The sequence below is a fragment of the Podarcis pityusensis genome (assembly GCF_964106645.2).
Source record: "Podarcis pityusensis genome assembly, chromosome: 11".
Classification (NCBI taxonomy): Eukaryota; Metazoa; Chordata; class Lepidosauria; order Squamata; family Lacertidae; genus Podarcis; species Podarcis pityusensis.
The window spans coordinates 39,768,094-39,773,598 of record NC_138036.1 but is presented as its reverse complement, the minus strand read 5'-3'; the positions used below and the strand labels follow the sequence as shown (position 1 = coordinate 39,773,598).

The following is a 5,505-nucleotide window of genomic DNA, read 5'->3' as shown; positions in this document are numbered from 1 at the left end:
AAACACTAATAAAAAAGACTGAATAAACAGAAAATAAATGAAAAGCATGGATTCTGAGGCGAGGCGAGACAATGTGACAGCTCTGTCTGTCATGTCCGATCTTGGGTGGCACAAAACCTCCCTTTTCCCTTTGTCCCTTTATTGTCTCGTCCTTGAAGCGCATCTTTGTGATAGACAAGCTTCTAATAATCTAACATTTTCTCCAACTGGGAACATGGCATTTGCGTCACATGCTTGTTATTAGGGAACAGAAACCATATTCAAGCCATCAGGACTTTTAAAGGAGATCTATATGGGGAAGGGGATATTTTCCACATAGGGGAACTCTAAGATGATTACAGCACCACAGGGAACCCTGCTTGCCTCGGGCCCCATTCTCTAGCTCACGGTGAATAATGGTCAATCTTGCCCTGTAACCTTGCTCTCAGTCTCACTGAGCTAAAAAGCTCTGGGTTTCTAATGTTTTGTGAGTGGCATATAATGCTAACAATTGTAAGAATAATTGCTTGCAGTTCCATTTCTGCAGTATTTCTTCCAGCAATTTCACTTTCTCGAAGGGGGGAAAAATGGTATGCAAACAAAACATAATTACAAAAACTGAGTATAGAATGAAGGGAGAATATGTGAAGCAGAAATTATGTGGCTGCTTTGTGAACGGATTCATCCTTAAGTAAAATTCATAAATGCCTTAAATTAAGTTTAATTTTCAGTAAGTGACTGCTGTTTCATTGCTTTCTGCAATTCCTTCTATTTTTCATAATTCTTTACTGACTTGTTTCACAAAGAGACTTATCGCACTGTGAATAATGTGTCAGACTTTGTTTAAATTTAAATGCCTCCCATAATGGGATTCCGTAATTATTCAAGTGAGTGTTTTAAAACAATTGACTCTTCATCATATATGAATGACAGACACATTACTCTTAAGGTCACACAATTTGCTATACAAACTGCTAAGATTAGGAACAATTTTATAGATTTCACCCTGTTAAACTGCAAAAGTGACAATGTGATTTGATTTGACTATTTCCAGCTCTTTTGCTGATATTTGCTTTTGATGGGAATGGACAAATTTGTCAATTTCTGGTGCATGCAGCATCCTTTTATTTTTAGCTCTAATTTTGCTTCATTCTCTTTCTGCAATGAGCTGTGATTTTTTTAAAAGAAAATCATCTCAAAATTCGCATTTCATTATATGTGCTGATATGTTTTATTTGCTCAAAACTGTGCTACAACCTTAAGAGAAATGCACAAGTCAGTGGACAGCTGAGTTTAAGAAGTGTAGATAAAGTCCTTTCAAACAGGAATTAACAAATCCCATATTCTTCTGGCATCCCACAATTTTGACAGATTGTGTTTGTAATATGGTTTTGGTCATACATTAAAGGGCAAGTGACCTAGGCTGGAATCCCTGGAGTGAAATTCCACAGCTTAGTGGGGCTTACTTCTGAGTAGGTGTGAATAGGATTGTGCTGCAAGAAAAACATGTGTGACATAAATGCCAGTGACTGTTGGTCAAACTTGAAATACCAGACCATTTGGTGCCAATCCCCAAATGCATTTTCATGAAAGGACAAAAGGCAGATAGTTTGTACCTAAAAGGTAAATAAAGGTAAATGACCCCTGGACAGTTAATTCCGGTCAAAGGTGACTCTGGGGTGCGGCGCTCATCTCGCTTCAGGCTGAGGGAGCTGGCGTTTGTCCACAGACAGCTTTCCGGGTCATGTGGCCAGCATGACTAAACTGCTTCTGGTGCAATGGAACACTGTGACGGAAACCAGAGTGCATGGAAACACCGTTTACCTTTCCACCACAGTAACCTGTTTACCTACTTGCACTGACATGCTTTCGAACTGCTAGGTTGGCAGAAGCTGGGACAGAGCAACAGGAGCTCACCCCGTTGCACAGATTTCAACTGCTGACCTTCCGATCGGCAAGCCCAAGAGGCTCACACCTGAGTCCCTAATCATATATGGTCTGGAACGATAAGTCAGATACTTCTCCCAGCTTTAAATATTTATAGATATATCACTTAGAAAAATATTAGGGACACAGGGTTGTATGCAACAAGTCACCTTGTTCATGCAAGGGCCTCTGCTTCTGCAGTGGAATTTCTGGGCCTCCCCACTTTCCATGAGTGCATCATGCCACCCCATCCCATCCCCATCTACTCTAGAGGGTTAGGGAGAAACCATGAACTGGTTGGGGGAACACATCAAGAAAGGAAGAGACATTCTGCTGTACAAGCTCAAGTCCTAACGTAAACAGAATGACTTTGTTAGAGACAACCAAAAATTCCTTTTCACCATATAACCTGCTGGTTCAATCAGGTACAAAGTAACTACATAAGCCTTCTTTAGGCATTCTATATAATGCTCAGTAAACATGCAGGGGGCAGAATGAGTTTGCTACCTCTGCCCCTTCTGTCACTGCTGCATCAGCCTCCATAAGTTGGAGGACAATCTTGAGGCTCCTCTTGCATTTTAGAACCTTGATTTTGCAAGAAGCTCCTTCTGTCCCAAGATTGTCCTCTCTATAGTCGGGGGATCATTGTAACGGTGATTGAGGGGGCGGGGAGAGAAAGAGAGTAGTTTTAGCCTTCTTTGGATATGTGTCATGAATCCAATGTTTTCGGTTAATTTAGAAATTTTGCAATTTACTGTCTTGTCTGATAATCTCATGATGAAATTGTAAAGTAACATATTGATGCTCAGTTTGCAATATGGCACGCTGACTGACAGAATGCAATAATGGGAATGTCGGTTGGCTTACTTTGTGTAGATAAGCTCTGATTATTTTCACTATCTGCTTCCGAAAGAACAAGACAATTTGTTATCTGATCCTGCTAGTGATAATACATAATATAAGTAAATATTTATTTTGGAGGGAATTTAGGAGGGCATTTCCCTACACAATCAAAGGTCTTTCACCTAGGAAGAAGGTTACCTGAGAGACCACCTTATCCCTTATATATCCAGTCACTGCGGTCCGCAGGAGAATTTATCTTAAAGGCTCAAAAGAAATTAGAAGTCACTTCCACAGTAACTTAGTGCAGGGCTTTTAATATGTCTGTCCCTGTTTTGTAACTTGATAATTCATGCAGAACCTTCATAAGTAGGAAGATTCAAAGAACATTCAAATATACTCAAGAGGCGAGGCTGCTTTGTCCTACCACCAAAAATCCTTAGTCTTTTCCTGGACTAAAAATTCTCTGTTATTATCCATTTTGGAATCCTTACTGCAGCTTTGGCAGGTGACATGAAAAGAAACTGCCCTGCTGGCTAACCTCTAATTAGTAGCATCCTGCCAGATTACATCTTCTACCTTCTCATCCCCTTCAGTTTCAGACCTCTACCAAGCAGGGTGTTCATTGCATTCATTGCCCTTAGTAATGAAGGGCAAAGAAACCAAGCTCTTTTTATGGTTTGAAACTAGACAAAAAAAGGCTGCTGGGAGGACCAGAGAATCCACAGTCAGTCAAAATTGCTCTCAGTGCAGACTGTAGATATTACCTTCTGAGTACGTGGAAGCATAGGAAGCTGCCTTATACTGAGACAATTGGTCCAGCAACTTCAGTATTCTTCACGCTGACTGGTAGCGGCTCCCCAAAATTTCAGACAGGGAATATTCACAGCCCATGTGGAGATGCAGAATGGTAACTCTAGTCCTGAACTCTGGCCCTATGAGCACCAAAATGACCAATACACTTCCTGGAAAGCTTTCTGGTTTGATTGCTGAATGGAACTGCTTGTGTGCAATCTGGAGGGAGGGGGGGTTGCAAACAAACCAAGGAAGAGATGCCACTTTAAAGTTTTATTTCCTGTCCTACCCTGAGCAGACAGTAGTTCTAGAAACCACTTGAACTGGAATAGGACAGGGTCTCTGTTTGTATAGAGAAGAGGTATATATCACCATGAACTGCTGCTGTGAGGAAGATTGAAGTTCATATATTGATCTGAAATTACCAGCTATACCTTTTGCTGCAGTCCTTGAGTTTTTTTTTTGTTTTTTTAAGAGAGAGAAAAGACAAACCCTTTCAGGTATATTATGCTGGAAAAAATTAGTTGCATGACATTTCCATCAATAGAAGAAAAAGACCTATTGGTGAGAAAGGCCAACTAATTGCTAATTGCTCTATATCACCCAAACTGGCAGAGGTACAAGCTGTGTTCCGTGCCATCCTCATTTTACTTGCTAAGTATGATCAGAACTAATTGTAACATTTGCAGGTGAAAAGAAGTTTTGACCTTTTGAATCTTTCCTCTTGTATACATTTGGCACTGCATCACTTGACATGTCACCTCTAATGTATCTGAATACTAAAGGGCTGATCCTGAGGTAAGACTAAGTTAATCTTTCTCTTACACTGGCCAAATGTTCCGGCACAGTTCTCAGCTCAAGAAACATATCAGATTGGGGGGATTTGGGCAAATAACAAAATGAAATGGGCCACTTCGGAAAAGTTTGGGGATTGTGAAGTGGGATCTCTCCAAAGCACCCAAATGGAATCAGGACCTCCGAAGTAGGATGCCTTCGAGATACAGACATTTAAATAAAAAACCTGTAGCAGTGTGTCTGCTAAAAGCTAATCATGATCTCCAAGGTTATATAATATAATGCATTTTGTGTGCTGTTTTCAGTAGTATATGTATTGATATGCACACTTCACCACCTTCGTATATGCATATGGATTGTATATAATTATATTGCAAAATTCATAAACGTGTGACTTTCAAAGGCTATCTGAGTGCTAGTTTGTGCACTGTTTCAGAAGGTGCAAATTAGATAAAGTCACTTTTAAATGCAAACCGAATCAAATTTCTTTGACATTTGACATACCAACGAAGTCCCTTCAAAGCTCTTTGAAGATGTATAATTAAGGGGTTAATGTCTTATGAACATTTTTTGATCCAATAAGACTTTTATAAAGTTTCATACACCAAGCAACAATGGATAACCTTCTCTTCTTGTCTCCTCCCAACTCAAAGTGCTTGCACCTCTTAATGGCCAGCATCCTCTTTGACCTGCAATTGGGCTCCACACATTCAAGTCTCAGCATTATCTTCTTTTTGGTCTTTGCCTTTTTGCGGAAGATGGGCTTTGTTTGGCCACCATAGCTACTCTGCTTACGATCATATCGCCCATTTCCCTGAGCATACAAAGAGTCCTTGCCCTTCTTGTACTGGGTTACTTTGCTGGGCTGGTGCTTCCCACACTTCTTGCAGTAAGTCCTGTGGGTTTTGGGGACGTTCACCATGTTGCCAGCGTCAGCATCGTCTGGACCATGTCTTAGGAATTCTGACTTATATAAACAAAGAGTCTTCTCTTGTCTAAGATAATATTGATTAGGTATGTGCTGCCACTGCAGCACAAATAACAGCTTTGACAGAGGGGAATAGTCCTTGGGAAAATGCCACAGGAAAAAGAGGCAACCCCTATCCCCCAGTAAAGTGGTCCCAAACTGAATGGCTTGGAGCCCAAGTAGCTCTTCATCTCCGTCTCTCA

General features: G+C 40.7%; 1 pseudogene across 1 annotated transcript; it reads right to left on the bottom strand.

Annotated features, from left to right (window-relative positions):
• Positions 1–4,876: 4,876 nt before the first annotated feature.
• Positions 4,877–5,273, bottom strand: LOC308457891 (large ribosomal subunit protein eL42 pseudogene; annotated as a pseudogene). Its single transcript has one exon. The product of its transcript is annotated as a large ribosomal subunit protein eL42 pseudogene (transcript).
• Between the last annotated feature and the right edge of the window lie 232 nt (positions 5,274–5,505).